This window comes from Malania oleifera, chromosome 8 (assembly GCF_029873635.1).
Source record: "Malania oleifera isolate guangnan ecotype guangnan chromosome 8, ASM2987363v1, whole genome shotgun sequence".
NCBI classification, from domain to species: domain Eukaryota; kingdom Viridiplantae; phylum Streptophyta; class Magnoliopsida; order Santalales; family Ximeniaceae; genus Malania; species Malania oleifera.
In genome coordinates, this window is record NC_080424.1 from 40,577,750 (window position 1) to 40,599,911 (window position 22,162).

A 22,162-nucleotide genomic window follows, 5' to 3' on the forward strand; every position below is an offset into this window, starting at 1 on the left:
TTTGATTTTTAAGTTTTCTAATTTTAATAACCCAGCAAAATACAATATATAAAAACACTTAAGAAAACTGGAATTTAAAATAATAATTCAATCAACGTAATCAATCAATCAATAACATTTAGGCTTCCGTTGCTTTCCTTGTAACCTTTTATTATTCACTTTACTTGATTAAGATTTCCACAAATTAATCAACGTACTCCCCTTTTGGGTTTCCGCAAAAGATTAATCAAAACGTACTTTCTATTGATCAAGAACTTAATTTAAATCCTGCAACCTACACTTATAAATTTTATAACAAAAGCGAATAAAGTATGTAAATTAAAGTAGAGAGAAGGAGACAAGAGTTTTTACGAGGTTCGGCTTCAACACAACCTATGTCCTCGCCTTTGGCAAAAACACCAAAGGATTTCACTATCTCAGTTCCTTTACCTGGTGGAACAATACCAACTTACAATGCACTTCTTCAATTAGGCTAAAGCCCACCTCTCCAAATAACAACCCTTTATTTGGTTCAACGATTCAACAACTCAGAATTGTTTAAGAAAGATAACGAAGGAATATGTGTACAAAAGAAAACTCTCACAGTAGAGTGAATTAATACACCAATCAGCTCACTTTATACCTCAAAGTAATTTAAATATAAGAAATTTTAAGCTCAATTACTTGGTATGGATTATCAAATAATTTTTCAAAGAAGATAAAAATTTTGATCGTTGGAAAACTTAATTTCAGAATGTAAATCGATTTCAGATCAGAGAGTTTATCTTAATCAGATCCTTTGAAAACAAAATTTTGAATACTTGAAGATTAGTTGATCTAAAACCTTTTAAAAAAAAACTTACTTTGATCTAAAAGCCTTTGAATATCTCTGGATCAGAAAATTTGTTGAAAAGCACTTGATCTGGAAACTTTAGAGGATTTCTCAATTTCAAAATTCTTTTGAATATTTCATCAAAGTTCTTTCTCTCTTTCTTTGTACTTTCTTTTCTCTAATTTAAAATGTTTGAGATTAGAACTATTTATAGAGTTTTTTTGAAATCATCCATTACTCCCAAGGATTCCTAAAATTCATTTCCAAATATTTTGAAATAAATATGTTTAAAAACATGGTTTAAAAAATCTTCTCTTTTTAAGCCCTTTTTATTTATTAAAAAAAACTTTTTAGAGTATATAAGTTTAAAAAAATATATTTTTGAATTTCCAAATATTTTGAAATAAATATGTTTAAAAACTTCATTATTTCAAAAAAAATTTTCTTTTCTTAAACCCTTTCTTTTTATGGATTTAAGAAATATTCTTTAGAATATATATATAAAAACATATTTTTGAATTTTTATGAGCTTCAAATTTCTTTATACTTAAGATTTACTTTGAAGTACTTACATTTGAGAATATCCTTAAAAGTATAATATAGTCTTCAAAACTTGTTCTTCCACCATCTTGTAGTTGCATTCTTTCCTTTGAGTTTTTCACAATATGACTTCATTCTTCATGCTCTTTGTAATCCATGAACTTTCTTATACACTTGAGCTCTGTTATTTTTCTGAACACTTTTACTTGAAACATATTAAATATATCATTTGATTTGTTATCATCAAAATAAGAATTGTAAGCTTTATTAGGCCAACAGATCAAATGGCGGACATGTTTGCCCAAGGACAATTTGATGACCATCCACCAAATTTTTGCAAAATCAACTATCCGACATGGAAAGACCGAATGACAATCTTCATCCAAGCATACGACTTCAAAATGTGGAATGTAATCACTGAAGGAGATTACGTATTCAAGGATGACAAAGGTGAGATCATACCGATTAGGAAACTCTAAGACGCCGACTCAAAGCTGGCACAACTTAACCTCAAAACGAAAAACTTTCTTTATTGTACTGGGAATAATGAAGAATACAACCGAATCTACGGATGCAACATGGCAAAGGAAATGTGGGAGAAGCTCCAGGTAATGTATGAAGGTACATCTCAAGTTAAAAAATCAAAAATTTATATGTTAGTTAAAGAATATGAAATGTTTAAAATGGAAGAAGGTGACTCGATTACTTCCATGTTTACACATTTTACACATATAACAAATGGATTGAAAGCATTTGGTAGGGAATATTCTATGGAAGATTATGTCCAGAAAGTTCTTCGTTCATTACCGGAATCGTGGGTCACTCTCGATGAGATCATTGGGTCTCTCATGACTTATGAGATCAAGAAGAAGAACACTACAGCTAAAGATGAGACACCGAAAAAGAAACCAAGAATTGCCTTAAAAGCTAGAAATTAAAAAAGGAAATTGTGGAGGAATAAGAGAATGATGATGATGATAAAGTAGCTCTCCTCAAAAGAAGATTTAGAAATTTCTTACTAAACAAACGGGCTAGTAAGCAAAAGAAGAAAGGAGAATCAAGCATAAGATGTTATAACTACAAGAAAACCAAACACCGAATGGCTGATTGCCCACACTTCAAAAACAAAGGCAACAACCAACAAGGAGACAAGAAGAAATACAAAGCTATGAATGCAACCAGATGGGACGAGCTAGACGGAACTTCAACCAATGAAGAAAACAAAGAAGAAGTTGCAAACTTTTATGGCGGATGAGCAAAATAAGGTAAATTTTGATGACAAATACTTTCCCTCATATGAAGAAATAGAAGAAAATTTTAGGAAACTTTGTATTGTGTTGATTGCTATTAAAAAGAAAAATAGGATTTTAGAAGAAACTCATTCAAAATGTAAACAAAAGCAAATCTATTCATGTGAAACTTTAAAAGATGAAAATGCTTCTCTCAAAGCGGAAAAAAGAAAAGCTTGTCAAGAACTCTAAAAATGACAAGGAGACTTTTAAAAAAAAAGTTGGAAATTTGAAAAACCAAATTGTTGAAATAAAAAATTGAAACTTGAAAAAGAAAATTGAAGATCAAAATAACATTATTCACAAATTTACAAATGGAAAAGAAAATTTTGATAAGTTACTTGGAATCCAAAGATTTGGAATTTTCAAAGAATGATTAGGTTAAGGTTTGTCATCATCTAAATCAATCGGCTTTGCAAACCTTTGTGCTAAAAGAAGCTCTTTGTCAAGAAAAAACTCAGCACCCAAACTAAATCCTTTACATGCTAACAAAGTTTGCTTGTATTGTGAAAGAAAGGGTCATGCATGCTTTATTTGCCCTTTTAGAGGAAACAAAGGAAAAGGAAAAATGTATGAATGGGCGATTAAGAATACTAACCCCCTAGGATCCAAGGCAATATGAATACCAAAACAAATTACTTAGTGTTGTGTGCAAGTATACCTGAAGACAAATTCTACAAGGAACAAATGGTTCCTTGATAGTAGTTGCTCAAGACATATGACGGGAGACTCCGACAAATTTATCTCACTCACCTACAAAAAAGAAGGGTTAGTGACATTTGAAGACAATGCTAAGAGTAGAATCTTCAGCAAAGGTGAAATAGGTAATTCTTCTTTGTCTATCGAAAATGTTGCTCTTGTAGATACACTTAAGCATAACTTATTAAGTGTCAGTCAGCTATGTGATAAGGGACTAAATATTATATTTCAATATACTCATTGCTTGATAAATGATTTGAATGGAAATACTAACTAGTAGGTAAGCGTGAATCTAACATCTACATAATTGAGTTTGATGATATTAAAACTTGTGATGTTAGATGTTTAGCTACCACAAATGAAAATAGTTGGTTATGGCATAGGAGGCTAGGTCATGCTAGCATGGACTTATTGCATAGGTAATCTTCAAAGAAACTAGTGAATGACTTACCAAAAGACAATTATGTCAAAGACAAAGTATATGATGCATGTCAATATGGAAAACAAGGTAAATCATCTTTCAAAACAAAGAAAATGATAACCACGATAGGACCATTAGAATTGATACATCTTGATTTATTTGGACCAAATGATATTGCAAGCATAAGTGGAAAATTGTATGTTTTTGTGATAGTTGATGATTTCTCTAGATTTTCGTGGGTAACTGTTGGAATTGGTGTGATCCCAAGGGGGGGGGGTGTGAATTGGGTTTTAAAAACATTTCGACTAAATTAAACATTTACGCCGATTCACCACATATCATGTCCCATTCAATGTACACGCGTATATGTAAAATAATTTTAACATTGAAAGTAAACATACACGTGCGCAATATATCTTATTTAAATCAAATACGTGTATGCAAATAATTATGACATTTGATTACGTGCTTAAATTGCGTAATTAGGTGGTTTAATTCATGCATTGAGACTTATATTTTTAATTAAATACCTAATTACTCTCAATATTGTAGCACAATGTCCTATTTATAATATTTGGGTTTTATTGAGTAATTTATGAATTTTTGTTATTTTTTTTATTGTAGGGCAATTATCAGGAGCTAAAACCGACACTTCTTCGTAATTCACTTGTAATTTTTTTGTCCGAACTCTGATCGAGATGATTCAAAATTTTAGAGAAATATGAGAAGATTATCTACAACTTTCGTGTTTTAAGCTTTGAGCGATATGGACTCTAAGACAGTCAAAATTGCCCTTGTTTGCTGGAAAAAAAAAGAAGCAAAAAAAAAAAAAAATACATATCATTACTTGATTTGACCGAGCCATGCAGCCAGGTCCTAGGTCTTCTCCTCTGTGTGTATGGGTAGGGTTGGCCCCCTTTCTCCCTTATATATCTCTTTTTTTTTCTTCTTTGTTGAGCTCCAACGCCCCCTCTCTTCCTTCCCTTTTCTCTCATTTCCCTTCTCTTCTCCCTACTCCCTCTCTTCTTTTCTCCTTTTTTTTTTTCATTCTCTCGGCCACACAACTACAACACCCTCTCACCCTCTCCAAATATCTCCCTTTCTCTCTTCCCTCTCCTTTCTCGGTCTCCCTCTTCTATTCTCTTCCCTCTCCTCTCTTCTCTTTCCCTCTGCTTCGTGTGGCTGCCACCATCGCTGCTACTATTGCGGTTGCAGAAGGACCCGAGAGCCAAGCCAGCTGCTACTACTGTGGTTACTGAAGTCACCGAGAACCTAGCCAACTGCTGTTGCTCCTTGCTGCAACTAGCCACCAAGACCCTTGCTGTGTTGCAGAACCTATAGCCCCTTCTCCAACAGCTGTTGCTACTCGTGTTCTAGCCCAGTTGCTACATCCGTTGCTATGTACCACCAACACAAGAACCCAAGGTGCCCTTTATTCTTGTTGAGCTATTGTGTGTCACCAATGCCAACCCACGAACATGGCAACCTGTTGTGGTGATTGGATCTACACCAACCTGAGAGGACCCCTGTGTGTCATTGTTGCTGCGGCTCCCATCCAAGACAACCTGCGAGCTTCCTTACATGGCTGCACCTCTAGCAATCTCTCTACGGGCCAGTCATACTCTTTTCTCTATCTCTCTTTCTTTATCTTTTTATTCTTGCAATTAAATGGCATGATAAATATTGTTATTTTTCTTTTAGTTGAATTTGAGTTAAAGTTTTAAACTTTTGAATCTTGTTGGGTTACTATTGATTAAGTTTATTTATTTTTTTTCTCCTCTTAATTATTAGTATTAGATTCAATCTTTGCTTGAGTTAATTTTTATTTGATTAAAGTTTGGTTTAATTTCTTGAAAGAAAAAAAAGAATAAAATAAAAAAAGAAAAAAAAAATATCTTCTTTAGGATTCAAATCTATTATCTTCTTTAATAAATTAAATTTTGTTGAGTTCTATCTAATTTAAGTATTAGTTAATTAAAGTTTGAATTTTTATCGTGTTTAGTTTATTGTTTAAGTTGTTAAAGCTTTAATTTTTGTTCAAGTTCTTGTTTGCGTTTAAATTTTGATTTTGATTCAAGTTCTTGATTTTGTTAAAAGTTTGGTTTTTCTTGTTTGCGTTTGTGTTTGATTTAGTTTTTTTTATTGCATGCTTTAATTATGTAGGAAAATTATCGTCTTTAGTTTTTATTCTGAAGTTCAACGTGTGTTTCAATTCTTGTTCGGTTATTAACGTTGGATTTTCGTTTCTCTGTGTTAATTTAGTGCGTGTTAGGACTTAGATTTTAAATTGCATGTTACTTTAATTCGTCAAAAGAAATTTCAAACAATCTAGAAAGCCCGAATCTGAACTGTGTTCAGTGCCCTTTTGTTTCTTATTTTCAATTGGAATTATGCAAAATTTGAGATTAAACTGTATTCCCTAAGGAGACGGTCTGACCCTTGGGTTAAATATTGTACGATAGAACTTCTATACTTGAGATAGCTTTTGAGCTGTTTATTTTTAGAGTGAGTCAAGTTTTTGGTGTCGTTGCCGGGGATTTCCAGTTTTAATTTCAAATTTTTTGTTTTTCTAATTATTTTTTATTTTTCATTAAATAAAAAATAAAAAAAATAAAAAACTGAAAAATTTTTAAAAAAATTTTGATCATACTTGTTTGCTGCTATATTGGTGAATTTCTACTGTTTGCATTGATGATTGATGCCCTAGGTCCAAGATAATTTGAATAGACTGTCTAAAATTTCACTTAGCACCAGTAGTGACACACAGAGCATAGATCTAACTTTTCTCCCATTACTTTCACAAGTGATTCTAAAATTAATTTGAGTAATCTATTTGAAGAATTTTTTGAGGAAGTTATGGCTGCACCTGCGCCACGTACACTTCAAGATTTTCTACAGCCTACATGCACATCTACACCTTCCTGTATTGTGTTACCACAAGATGCACCGGACTTCACCATTAAGCATGGCATGTTATCTATGATACCCCAGTTTCACGGGATGGATTCTGAGAGTCCATACCAGCATTTGACTGATTTTGAGATGGTTTGTACCACTTTCATTAAAAGGGTTGGAACCAATGAGTATATCAAACTTCACCAGTTTCCTTTTCTTTGAAAGATAAGGAAAAAATCTGATTTAATTCTCTGCGACCTAACTCTATTACTAGCTGGGCTAAAATGCAGCATGAGTTCTTACATAAGTTCTTTCCTTTTCAGAGAACTCAAATACCTGCAGGAGCAGATTAGTCAGTTCATGTAGAGAGGTGACGAGACATTCCAACCTTGTTGGGAGAGATTCAAGGACTTGATGAATATATGTCCACACCACGGATTTGAATCTTGGAGGTTAGTGAATTATTTTTATACTAGTTTAACCCCTGAATGGAAACAATTTGTCCAAACCAAGTGCAACGAGGAGTTTTTCAGTAAAGAACCGAATAAGGCTCTATCATTCTTTGATTATTTAGCTGAGAGTGCCCAACAATGGAACACGCCATGAACAAGCAACAATGGCAGCACAACCTCTCAAAGCGATCAGTTGTGGAGGCATATATGAGGTTAAAGAGGAAACTAGTCTATAGGTTCTTGTTGCTGCGTTGTCTAAGAAACAAGAGGTTATGGAATCAAAAAAAGTGAAAGTTAAGGATTGCTCTATCTATGAGACCTTATACCATAGAATTCAGGATTGTCATTGACTACTAGTTTGGTAGGAGAGTATATCTGATGGGGTACAATCATGGAATTGAGCCAACATCTAAATTCTTTTTGGTTAAAAAATCTCCTTCTAGTTGCTCTAAGACAATTAGGAGATTTTATAGAAGAAATACGAGGTTTTGCTTCTGATGGCAACATGCTATTGGGGTGGGGGGGGGGGGGGTGGTCCCATATATGGGGTTAAATCAATACACTCTAAGAAGAAATCTCATAATCAACCATTCTCAAACACTTATAATCCTGGATGGAGGAATCACCTGAACCTCTCATAGAGGAATGATTAGTCTAGTCCATCTTCCTCACGGTATCACCAAGTTCCTCAATCTTATGCACCACCTCCGCAGCCACTATATTATCTAATTGTAGCTCCTTAACAACAGTATCAGTCGCAACAAATTTCTCAGAGCTACGCACCTCTGGGATTTCAACCAAATTTAGCTCCTATCCCATACTACATGAAAATATGCCCTATCTTCTTAAATTTAATCATCATATGAATAGGGTTAATATAGATAAGGAATAGAACCGAAATGCACTTAAGTTTAATGTTCGATTTACCGTACTGCTCAAGTACAATATCCCCCAATCGACCGAACCAGTGCCGGGTCAATAGTTTGACCACTGCCCGGTCAATCGAACTTGTCAGTTCATTCTCACTCGGTCGATCAAACTACCTCCGAGTCAACACTTTGACCACCCGGTCAACCGAGCCCAAATTGCATGACAATGCCCTTGTCGACCGAGTTCCCACGTGTGAGAACTCAATGGTCTGGTCGACCGAACTAGTTAGTTCAAAAGGTTCCCGGTTGACCGAACCACGCTAAAAAGAAAAATTGCCCTAGAACCTCTTTGTCCGGTCAACCGAACTCTACACAACTCAGTCTACCGAACTTGCTTCGGTCAACCAGTGCTCTCAGGTTGCCCCATTATTTTTACCGTGGTTAAAATATTTAAACGGGGTTAACTTGGTTAAATTGTATTAAAACAATTATAATAATACCCTATATGTCCCCAACAGCTATAATTCTTCCCACTTCTATATATAGCCCCTCATTTGCAAGGATTAGCAAGAGATTAGCAAAAAGTGATTAGGAAAATTTCTTTCAAATACTTTATACCCCTTTTTGCTATATACTTTATATTCCAAGCAAATCTTTCACTCTCTTTGATTCTTCTTTGCAAAACCATCTTTGATAAAGAGAGTGTTTATCGTATGTTCTTCATTTGCATTATTGTTGCAACTTGAAGTGTGAATATATTTGTGTATTTTCATACATTAGTTTAAAGCTAGTATACTCTCTCATTTATTATTGCTAAAATTATTTTTAGAGAGTTTGCTTGAGTTTATCCTAGATTATTTCATTGATAAATACTATCTTGGGATAACTCGTTTGAGCTTGTGAATCTTGCATTATTGTTGCAAGTATTCAAAAACTTGTTCTTGTGCTTTGTGAAATATTTTTCAAACAAGCTTGATTTAAAATATCTCTTGTGTTAGAATCTTGAGAAAATCATCTTAGAGATATTTTGATTACATTCTCTGAAAATTTTTGAAACCCTATTAGTGGTTGATATATATCTATATGCAGTTTCAAAGATAGATTACAAACACACTCTCACACTTTGATTGTCTAGTGACATTATCTTAAGAGTTGTAGTATTATTTGCACTGAGCTTATAGTTCTTATCATATTGATGTGCATTTATTATTGCTTGTGCTTAACGGTACATATTTGCTTAGTGTAAGAAGCATTTCCGTGTACACAAAATATTATACAGATTTGTTGTATTGAAGACGGAGACTAGCCCTATTGAATAGTCTCGGACTGGCTTAAACCCAGTTAGGAAAGCTAGGTGCGCCATCCTGGTAAGGCGTGTTGGTTGAAGTTAGCCCCTTGAATTGACTTGAATTGACCTGGTTGTAACTGGTGCTGTTCCACCCGTTAAGTGAGCCTTTAGTGGAATCCTCGGGCTTGCGAGTTAGAGGCGGGGACGTAGGCACAGTTACCCGAACCTCGATAACATTTTGTGTGTCTGTTTATATTTATGCACTTTATATTTACTATACGTGTATGTTGTATTGAGAATGTTGCGCATGATTTAATTTCCGAACGTTATATTTATTTGCGCATTTGGAGCTATATAGACAGACCCTAGGTTGCGAATATACTGTTGTTAGATTAGCTAAACCTAGGAATAAATTTTAAAGTTCCAATTCACCCCCATCTTGGGAATACACCAAAGCTAACAAAGTTGCCCGTTTGGAAATTCCCACTAATTAACAAGCAGTTACTCCAACACCTGAAGTGACAACAAAGATAGATAAGGGAAAAGAAAAATCAGATGAAGCAAGCTCAAGTTCAAAGAAGTTAGATAATAAGGAGGATGATATTGTTAAGGAGTATCAACCTATGGTACCCTATCCTCAGAGGTTGACATATGGTTAGAAGAATAAGTATCACATTGAGATTCATGAAATCTTAAAACAAGTGAAAATCAACATTCCACTTCTAGATGCCATACAGCAAGTTCCTGCATACGCAAAATTTCTCAAGGATCTATGCACAATGAAAAGGAAATTGAACGTGAAAAAGAAAGCTTTCTTGACTGAGCAAGTCAGTGTATTGATATTGAGTTAGTCTCCTCAAAAGTTCAGAGATCTTGGTTCCCCTACTATTTCTATCATGATTGGTAAATTGATAAATCTCATATTGAGAGAGCCTTACTTGATTTAGGGAGTAGTGTGAACTTGCTCCCATTTTCAATATACGAGCAGTTGGGTTTATGTGAGTTGAAGAAAACACCCATAATGCTACAGTTCGTAGATAGATCACTAAAAGCTCCATGAGGTGTTATTGAATATGTGTTAGTACAAGTTGACAAATTTTATTACCTAGTGGACTTTGTGGTTTTGGATATGTAGCAGCCTGTCTCTAACATCTACCAGGAACCTATTATTATTGGGAGACCATTCCTTGCTACTTCTAATGCCTTGATTTATTGTTGAAGTAGAGTACTTAAGCTCACATTCGAAAATATGACATTAGAGATGAACATGTTTAATAAGACGCCAACTGGGTGTGAAGATTGTGGTAGATGACTTGGATATGTTAGAGCTGTTGTCAGCATTTGGTTCTAATGGTGCATTTAAGGGGGAATATTTTGAACTACTTGAGGTATTTGATGAAAAAGTTCCCTTGATTAGAGAGTTACTTGAATCAGAGGGGCAGTCCACAAAGATAGATGCAATACCATTTTGTGCTGCGTGATTTTAGACATCATCTATTCTACTACCGACATGTCATGTGGCCTTTGGTTTGATGATATAGTGAACTACCTTTGTAATAACCCCAAAAAGGGATATAGAAGATTAGTGGAGTGACTCCCAAAAAAAAAAAAAATAATTAATTAATTAATAGAATTTATAAAAAAAAAAAAAGAAAAAAAATAATTAAAAATTATTTTTATTTTTATTTTTATTAATAAAATATATTATTATTAATATTAATTAAATATATTATTATTATTATTATTACCTCTTCTTCTTTTCTTCTTCTGTTCTGCGCTCAAACACACACTCTCTCCACTCATTCTCTCTCCCTCTCTCCTAAGTTAAGTGGCGGATTCTCGCCCGATCGAGAATCAGAAGATACCGTTGAGCTCCATTCTCCGTTGCCGTCATTTCTATCGGAGTGGATAGATGGTAGGAGCGGCGTAGACGTGTCTCCTAGGGTAAGACAATTTTCTATTTTTTTTTCTTTAATTTATTGCAAATTATAAGCCTAATTGACGAATGGACACCATCACAAGAATCTAGGGATGATTCTTTACAAGTCTAGCAAGATAGAATTCTCGTGGGGTCGTTGTGGGCAAAACCCCAAATTTGGGGTACGCGGGGGGGGGGGGGTTATTAAAGGGCTTATTTTTAATTAATTAGTATTAATTTAGAAATGCTAAAATGTCGAGCATCGGGAGTTGAAGTAGAATTTTCAGAATTTAGGGTCCAGGTGAGCGCCGCAGGTGTAATTTTTGGACCCGCAGACAAAATTTAGAAAATTAAGTGGGGGTGTCAAATATTAGTTTAAATGTTAATTTGGAGTACATGAGGCCTAGGGAAGGCTAGATGGGTAGTATTTTGGGGAAATGAATTAATTAATCTAGGAAAAATGTAAATTGCAGGAATTGAATTTCGGGCACCAAGGGGGTAGGATTTGGGTCCTAACGAGACACTTAGTAAGTGAGGTAAGTGGAATAAATTATAGCAGTATTTTTAGAATTGCCGTTTGAATTAATATATGAAAATGAACATATTGTATTTTGCCTGAAAATTATTATGATATAAATATTAGATAAATTGTGTGGCATTTGAGTAATATTAATTTGTGATGCTTTGGAGTTTGAAATTAATATATTATGAATATTAGATGAAAAATGTGTGGCACATGAAATATGTTGAAAAATGTAAAATATAATGATGGGTATTTTCTGGGAAAATATTGAAATGAGAATGATTGATGTGATTAGTGGAAAATAATGAAATGTGGTATTTATATGTGAGTAAAAATTATTTGCATGAGAAATGAGTTTGTACAAATTAATGATATGAGTATTTTGGGAAAATGTGAGAAATACGTGAAATATGATATATGTTATTATGAGATGAAATGTGCACAGAAAATTATGAAAATATTTATATTGAACTGAATTGTGATATATTGGAATATGATTGATGAAATGCCGATACAGCATAATGATTGCGGGTATGTGGTAGTGAACCTTGATGGATGGTTATGATATTGAGCACACTGTTGTTGCTAGTGGTGTTAGTGCAACCACATGGATTCTTGGAGCGTGTAGCGTGACAGTCGACTGTGCCTTTTGTAGGGTTGTTGGGCCCCCTGAGTCCGAATCAGGGCTATAGGCTGGCTAGTCGTAATACAGACGCGATATGTGATATGATATTTGATCTAATCAGGTCGGCCAACCGCTGTTAGATCCAGTTCGGGCCGCACAACCTTGACCATGGGGGGAAGCATGGCATGAATAGAAGGATCCTCAAGTTGGCCATGAGTTACAAATGCGATGTTGGTATTTGGTACCAAGGATACTTATGAGCCGGAAAATAAAATGGAAATGGAAAGTGAAAGAATGAAAAAATTGGCTAAAATGAGAAATGAAAGAAATAGTGAAAATTGAGAAACAAAGAATGATAAAATTGAGAAATGAAACTGTGTGAGTTAATAATATAAATAATTGAGGTGAAGTGAAACTCTCTACCTGAGGGCTTACTGAGTAAGGTAAGTGCCTTGATAGGTATCAGATGTGGTCATACCGGACTGCATAACGTGTTAGGGCAGAGGGAAGCTACCTGCATGGGCGGGTAATCTTCCCTATTCTCGGGAATTTCGCGGGTAATTATGTGTTAAAATTATTGAATTTAAGAAATGGTTTCAAAGCTTATAAAAGCTTGTGTATTATATCTATATGAGTATGAGAATGTGTATATCAGTGTATTTTCTTAGATGAAACGATGGTTTGAAAAGTAAAGCATGTTATAACTAAACTCATATAGCCACACACTGTAAATAATTTATTCCTTCTTACTGAGATATGTTTCACCCAAATTATCTAATTTTTTCAGGGAATAGGGATAAATCGAGTGATAGAGCTCCGTGATCATAGGGAGCTGGGACCTTGACATACACAGGGTGAGTTTTTGGTGGACTAGGGAGGTGTGATTCCTTAGGGTTGTATTATTTTTGGGTATGAGATAGTATTGTGTATATGTGTATGTTGATACTTTGAGTATTGTATTTTGGATGATATAAATATATTGTCTTCCACTGTTAGGTTATATAAATAAAATAACCTTTTGCCCAGTACCCAGTGCGGGTCAAGTCGTATGAATGATAGTAGGTTTGTTGATGTGGCTGATTTATGGATGTTGTCGATGATGTGTAAAGTATTTATTATTGTTTATTGGAAAATTTTTTTTTACGAAAATCAGGGCGTCACAACCTTGCCACCGATCGAACGCCAGAACATGGGATAACGCAGGATAAGCGTCAGTTTTTTGCAGAGATCAAGGTCATACTTGAGAAAACGGTCTGTCCTAATAGAAAAACCTGGTTCAAGAAATTGGTTGATGCGCTCTGGGCCTACCGAACTACATTTAAGAAAAGTTCAAGGATGACTCTCTATAGGTTGATTTACGGTAAGGCATGTTATGTACCTGTTAAGATTCAGCATTATGCATTATGGATTATAAAATAGATTAACTTTTCACTTAATGATGTCATAGGCTTGAGAAAGTTGCAAGTGCGTGAGCTTAAAAAATCCAAGAGGAAAGTTTATGACAAGGTCCGCTTAGCGAAGAAGCGGATGAAGCTGTTGCATAAAATCAAGGATAAATAACTTTTCCTGAATCAGCAAGATCTTCTCTACAACTCTAGATTACATCTGTTCCCCTGGAAAATGCGGTCCCGATGGGGTGGCTCGTACATCGTTGAACATATTCAATCCCACGGCGTAGTAGAACTTGTGGATCCAAAATGATAACAGCTTCATGGTCAATGAACAGCAGCTCAAGCTTCTTACGACCCCCTTCAATCCAAATAAAGAGGTCTTGCTTCTGCAAGACCCTAGGGGAGTCATCTGACCTTTCTATTTTACTATTTTTCTTTTTTATTTTTTTCTTTTTGTTTTATTTTTTCTTATTTGCATCTTTTTTTTTTCTGTTGCATTTGTTGGTTGTGATTTTCTGTATTTTTCTTCTATTAGTTTGTTCACCCATGCATAATTTTTTTATTTCCCTAATGCTTTCACATTGAGGACAATGTTCCACTTTAGTTGGGGGGTGAGAATTTGCATGTGACACTATGTATGTCTACTTGTTGGGTTTTGTATTCATATAAAAAAAAAAAAAAGAAAGAGAAAAGAAAGAAAGAGTATTGAGGAATTACACTGACTTATGTCATGATTAACACTAACTTACACCCTTCACATACTTGCATATAACTTAAGAATTGCACGCTCGAGTCATTTATGGGTAGTTTCTCTTTTTATGTCTTTGTACCTCCATAAAGAATTGATTAGTACTTCAATCGTGTTAATCTGGCTATATAAACTCTTGTATTTACATGGTATCTCATGAGACTGAAAATACACATTCATGTGACTTGTAACACTTAGGATTCCTTGTGAGCACTGAGAGAGCGCCTATGGCGACTATGACACCTTGTGAGGTATTGTTGAGCCATTTATCATTCTTTTGAGTTTTTGATGTTAGCTCAGAGTTCATGAAACTCAACTTTTTTTTTTTTTCTCTAGATATTCTTTATACACTAGTCTACGTTTTCAACTTGCTAGCCAAGAAGTGACATCTAGTGGGGAGATAGAAACCTAGGTCTTGTAGCCTACTTAAGATGTTAAGGCTAAGCCACCCCTAGAGATAGACTTATTTCATAGACTATTATTCGAGCTTAATTCCCATTGGTGGTATGAAGACAATAAAATAAGTGTAATGATTGTCCTAATTGACTAGACAGAAATTGAAGAATGAAGAGAAGAAAGAATAAGAAAAATAGAAATGCACATGAAATGAAAGGTTAATAATTGCTCCACATAAATACCATAAAAAGTTAGGGACACGACACATGTTCTTCATGTATGAAGATTCTTCAACCACTTAATGCCTCAGATGTATTCACGCAAACTTTGTGAATAAGTTGATTTAGGGTGGTCTTGGTTGGACATGACGAGTAGGTGAGAAGATGCTAGGGTGAAGGACCTGACACCTCACAGATAGGCTAGATCTTTTTTAGACTAGTCCACTCCATATATTTAGTGTTTGTTCCTTGCAATATGTGGAATGTTTGATCGTGGCACTCATCCTCACATATGACGAGTGAACCCATTCTTTTTGAGTGTTTTTGAGGGTATACCAATTAGGCCAAGTCAAAATGACCATTTTGTAGGTGTCCACTGGTATCCTGGGTGTAATGACTCATACACATACATTACACATACCTCGAGACTTCGCCTGTTTATACTCAGATTTATATGACCACATTAACTCTGAATTGTAATGCTGGTTAACTTCATGTGAGTATACTATTCTTAATTGTTATATAACAATGGAACTTGCATGAATGACTTACTCGGAGTTGTGTGCATGGTGAAATCCTATTTTAATTTTTTTTAAAAAGCAGAAAGATTATGCTCCCACTCTTGCAAGAACGGACTAACTGGGTCAACTTCCTAGTTAACCTTCCTAATTAAATACTGTTACTATTTAGATATATCTCATTGCGAAATATCATAATTCATGGGTAGAGCTAAAGAATGCAAATTGTACAAGTTACCAATGACATTAATTAAATAAAGAAATAGGCTTCGATGTACAGAGAGGACCTTGCCGTTTAATTTAAGAAGGAACCATAAAAATGATGGAACCCACTATTTCCTTATTTATTTATATATATATATATATTATATGTTTTTGATACCAAATATTAATACAATTTTTTATTTTGAATTTTGAGATGAAATACCGATAAAAAATAAAAAATCATGGTTGGGAACGTTATAGTAGCAAAAGCCCTTATATGATGAGCTTGTGTGAAATTCGGTTATATTCTTGTGTATATGAAATGGTATGGTTGTGTCATATGTGTGATCATTTCATGCTTGTTGGAGTTAGTATTTGTGAGCACCGTCCTGGAATTCATTCACGTTATTTGCTAGAGACTAGCAAAACGTTAGTTGGGGGTTGTGATTACACAATTAAATTACGTAATTAGGTGATTTAATTCATGCATTGAGGCTTATATTTTTAATTAAAGACCTAATTACTCTCAATATTGTAGCACGGTGTCCTATTTATAATATTTGAGTTTTATTGAGTAATTTATGAATTTTTGGTATTTTTTTATCGCACGATAATTATTGGGAGTTAAAACTGGCACTGCTTCGTAATTCGCGCATAATTTTTTCGTCAAAATTTGATTGAGACAATTCAAAATTTTAGAGAAAGATGAGAAGATTATCTACAACTTTCCTATTTTAAGCTTTGAGCTATACGGACTCTAAGACGGTCAAAATCGCCCTTGTTTGCTGGAAAAAAGAGAAGCAAAAAAAAAAAAAGAAAAAAAAATACATATCATTAGCTGATTTGACCTGGCCATGCAGCCGGGTCCTGCGTCTTCTCCTCTGTGTTTGTGGGTAGGGCTGGCCCCCTTTCTCCCTTATATATCTTTTTTTTTCTTCTTTGTTGAGCCTCAATGCCCCCTCTCTTCCTTCCCTTTTCTCTCCTTTCCCTTCTCTTCTCCTTGCTTCCTCTTTTTTTTTTTTCATTCTCTCGGCCACACAGCTCCAGCACCCTTTCCAACTCTCTCCCTTTCTCTCTTCCTTCTCCTCTTTCGGTCTCCCTCTTCTCTTCTCTTCCCTCTTCTTTCTTCTCTCTCCCTCTGCTTTGTGTGGCTGCCACCATCGCTGCTGCTGTTACGGTTGCTGAAGGACCCGAGAACCAAGCCAGCTATTGCTATTGCGGTTGCTGAAGCCACCGAGAACCAAGCCAACTGCTGTTGCTCCTTGCTGCAACCAGCCACCCAGAACCAAGCCAACTACTACTGCTCCTTGTTGCAACCAGCCACCAAGACCCTTGCTGTGTTGCGGAACTTGCAGCCCCTTGTCCAATGGTTGCTGCTGCTTGTGTTTTAGCCAAGCTGCTGCATTTGTTGCTGTGTGCCACCAAGACTAGAACCCGAAGTTGCCTTTATTCTTGCTGAGCTGCTGTGTGTCACCACTGCCAGCCCCTGAACACGACAACCTGGTGTGGTGATTGGATCTACACCAACCCGAGAAGACCCCTGTGTGCCGTTGTTGCTGCAATTGCTATCCAAGACAACCTGAGAGCTTCCTCACACAGCTGCACCTCCAGAAATCTCTCTACAGGCCAGCCATACTCTTTTCCCTATCTCTCTTTCTTTATTTTTTTTATTCTTGCAATTAAATGGCATGATGAATATTGTTATTTTTTTTAGTTAAACTTTTGAATCTTGTCGAGTTACTATTGATTAAGTTTATTTATTTCTTTCTTTCTCCTCTTAATTATTAGTATTAGATTCAATTTTTGCTTGAGTTAATTTTTATTTGATTAAAGTTCGGTTTAATTTCTTGAAAGAAAAAAAAATAAAAAAATACCAAAAGAAAAAATATCTTCTTTAGGATTCAAATCTATTATCTTCTTTAATAAATTAAATTTTGTTAAGTTCTATCTAATTTAAGTATAAGTTAATTAAAGTTCGAATTTTTATCGTGTTTATTTTATTGTTTAAGTTGTTAAAGCTTTAATTTCTGTTCAAGTTTTTGTTTGCGTTTAAATTTTGATTTTGATTCAAGTTCTTGATTTTGTTAAAAGTTTGGTTTTTCTTGTTCGCGTTTGTGTTTGATTGATTTTTTTTTTTATTGCATGATTTAATTACGTAGGAAAGTTATCGTCTTTAGTTTTTATTCCAAAGTTCAACGTGTGTTTCAATTTCTGTTTGACTGTTAACGTAGGATTTCCATTTCTTAGTGTTAATTTAGTGAGTGTTGGGACTTAGATTTTAAGTTGCACGTTACTTTAATTTGTCAAAAGAAATCTCAAACAATCCAGAAAATCCGAATCTAAACTGTGTTCAGTGCCCTTTTGTTTCTTATTTTCGATTGGAAGTACATAAAATTTGAGATTAAACTACATTCCCTGAAGAGTTGATTAGGCTCTTGAGCTAAATATTACATGACAGAACTCTTATACTTGGGATAGCTTCTGAGCTGCTCATTTTTAGATTGAGTAAATATTAAACAAATATTCATACACATGTTGAAATTTAAGTGCAGGAATTTGAATAAGATAAAGAGAGAATGACACACACATATTTGTTAACGAGATTCGGCCAATACTGCCTACGTTCTCGCCTTGGGCATAACCCCCAAAGATTCCACTAACCCTGCTCACTTAAATGGGCAGAGCAGAAGCCTTTTACATCCTCTCCTTATGGAGCGAGGAAAACCCCAGTTCAATTTTTGGGCTGAATCGAATCGGTCTCACTTACGAGGCTAAGACTCCCCAATTCAATTCCGGGCTAAACCCAACCATTTCAATAAAAAATATTTTTGTATATATAATAATGCTTATAAAAATCAAGCAAAAATGTACACAATAAAGCTCAAGATGCATGCACTCTAATATGATATGAAATATGCTTAGTAAAGTAAGGGTGCTTAAATATTTTTAAACCCTAATAAGAAGTTTTCTCCAAAAAGATATTTCAATAATAATATAGGAGGACTTAGGGTTTTGCTCTTTCAATAATTTTTGCAAAAATAATATGTATGAATATATATAAGTGAGAAATATGTTCTCCAACAAAGATTTTTGCAAATAAAAGTGTTTGGAAAATCTAGGATTTTAAGTCCAAGAAAATGTTTGGGCAATAAATACTTTCTCCTGAAAAATATTTATCATGAAAATAATCGAGAGAAACCCAAGCTATATTCTTAAAAATGATTTTGAAAAATAACTAGTATGTGAGAGTATAACATGTGAATACAAAAATAATTGCCCAAAATAAATATATTCTCTTACAAAATGATTTTGAAATGGATGGATGGAAAGAAAGTTGGAGAGTTTAGTTTGAAAAATTTTGCCCCAAAGAAGAAATTTTTGCAATAAAAATGGTTTGGGGGAACTTTGATTAACAAAGGATTAGAGAGAAATTTGAAGTTAATCAAAGTTGCTAATTTGAGTTATGGAGGGGGTATTTATTGATTTTTTTAGAAAATTTGACTGTTAGGGACGTCTTAGTCATTTTAGAAAAGGTTTAAGTGAGATTAATAAAATTTAACAGTGATTTTAACCTCCGTAAAATTTGCCAACCCGAGAGGGTCAGTCAACCGAATTTAAGGTTCGGTTGACTGAGTGACTGGGTTCGGTTGACTAGGAGAAATTTGAGTTAGAAGAATGGTCGACCAGACTTGAAGGGTTCAAAGGCAATTTTTCGAATCTGTGTGGTTCAGTCGACTGGGTCAATTTGAACTACGTGGTTTGGTTTATCGGGTGGTTGGCATTTCCCACATAGGGGTTCGGTTGACTAGGGCGTTGTCCATATAATTCTGATCGGTCGACCGAGTGGTCAATTTGTTGACCCGGGGGGGTTCGGTGGACTAGAGCTTCCCTATATATATCTGGTTGGTCGACTGAGCGATCAACATATTGACCCAGTGGGAGTTCGGTCGACCGAAGATCTCAGTATAACTAAATTCAGTCGATCAAACATGCCAATTTTTGCATTTTTGGTCATTTTCTCTTTATAATGTTTTCCCTATTCATATGATGATTAACTTAATTTTAATAGGGCACATTTTTATGAAAAATAGGGAGTTCTAAGGACAGTTTAGGTCTTTTGAGCATATACCCTAAAAAATCCGGCATCGGTCGACGGAAGGGTGATCCCTAAGGTTTTGTGGCTCCCTATGGTCAATCTAAGGCCTATCTGAGCATACAAGACATATTATGCAAATGCATGCATTATTACAGACCAAGATATAAAAATTAAATGCATATACAAATTAAAATAAACGTCTTCATATCTTACTCTTTAGTTTTCATGGAATACGTCGAAAAATATGATCTTTATGTTCCTCCAAGCTTCCATGTCCTTTACCTCATGTGTGTGCTGAATCATGAACTTGTTCGAAAAACACTAAATGCACACATGAGATACTTGTACTTTGTCAGCATCAAAACAGGGATCAGACTCAAAAAGTCAACAATAATCTTTCTTGTAAACAAAAGTGATACTTGCAATGCCTTTATTAACTTTTGTAGAAAAATTCAAAATGAAAAAGGAATGCCAATTGTTCACATTAGAAGTGATGAGGGAAGAGAATTTAGGAACAAAGAATTAGAAGACTTTTGTAATGAAAATGACTATTCACACAACTTCTCCGCACCTAAAACTCCATAATAAAACAGAGTAGTTGGAATAAAGAACCGAACGCTTTAAGAAATGGCTAGGACGATGCTTAATGAACATAAACATCCAAAATATTTTTGGGCTGAAGCCGTTAGTACAACTTGCTATGTTAGTAATCGTGTCATTGTTAGATCCAAAATAGGCAAAACCCCATATGAGATATGGAAGGGTAGAAAACGAAGCATCTCACACTTTAAGGTCTTTGGATGCAAATGTTTTATTTTAAATGATAGAGACCACTTAGCAAAATTTGACTCAAAATCCAATGAAGGAATTTTTATAGGGTATGTAATAAACAATAAAGCTTATAGAGTGTTTAATAAAAAAACCCAAACCGTTCAAGAGTCAACACATGTTGTTTTCGATGAATCTAACCTATATAAACCCAAAGCAATTGTTGACATAGAAGAAGATGATCAAGTAAGCTCTATTAGAATTGAAAAGGAACTTGAGCAACTTAAGATAAATAATGAACAAGATGAAGGTTCCCAAGAAATCAAAACTGATCGTCAATAGGCATAATCTCAAGAAGAAGCTGTAAAACCTGAAGAAGTAGAGCAGGATCTTCCCAAAGCTTGGAAATTTGTTAGAAACCATCCAATGGATCTTATCATAGGTAATCCATCTGAAAGAGTCAGTACTAGATCACTCCTAAGAAGTGGATGTAATCATATAACCTTCGTGTCCCAATTAGAGCCTAAAAACTTTGAGGAGGCTGAAAATGATGAAAATGGGATAATTGCCATGCAAGAAGAACTTGACCAATGCAAAAGAAATAAAGTATTGGAATTGGTTCCTAAACCCAAGAAAACGACAATAATAGGCACAAAATGGGTGTTCAGGAATAAAAAATATGAATATGGTAACATTGTAAGAAACAAAACTAGATTGGTTGCACAAGGGTATAACCAACAGGAAGAAATTGACTATGATGAAACTTATGCCCTGGTAGCAAGACTTGAAGCCATTAGGATGCTACTTGCATTTGCTTGCTATAAAAACTTCAAATTATTTCAAATGGATGTAAAAAGTGCCTTTCTAAATGGATACATAAATGAAGAAGTCTATGTTAAGCAACCCCTAGGATTTGAGAGCTATGCACATCCTGAATATGTATCTAAACTCTCAAAAGCTCTTTATGGACTTAAGCAGCACCAAGAGCATGGTATGAACGACTAAGTAAGTTTCTCTTGGAAGATGGCTTCACAAGAGGACAATTTGATACTACCTTGTTCTTGAAACATAAGGAGAATGATATGCTAGTTATACAAATTTATATAGATGATATCATTTTTGGTACTACAAATGAAAATATGTGTAAAGAATTTGACCCAACTATGCAAGAAACATTTGAGATGAGTATGATGGGCAAATTAACCTTCTTCCTTGGGTTGCAAATTAAAAAATTGAAAAATGGTATATTCATTAATCAAGCCAAGTACATCAAGGATATGCTTAAAAATTTTGGTTTAGAAATGGGAAAAATGAAAACAACCCCAATGAGTATAACGACAAAGCTCGATAGTGATGACAAAGGGAAGAATGTTGACAAAAAATTATATAAAAGGATGATTGGTAGCTTATTATATCTAACTTGTAGCAGGCCTGATATTATGTTTAGTGTTTGTTTATGTGCTAGATTCCAGTCATGTCTGAGAGAGTCACAT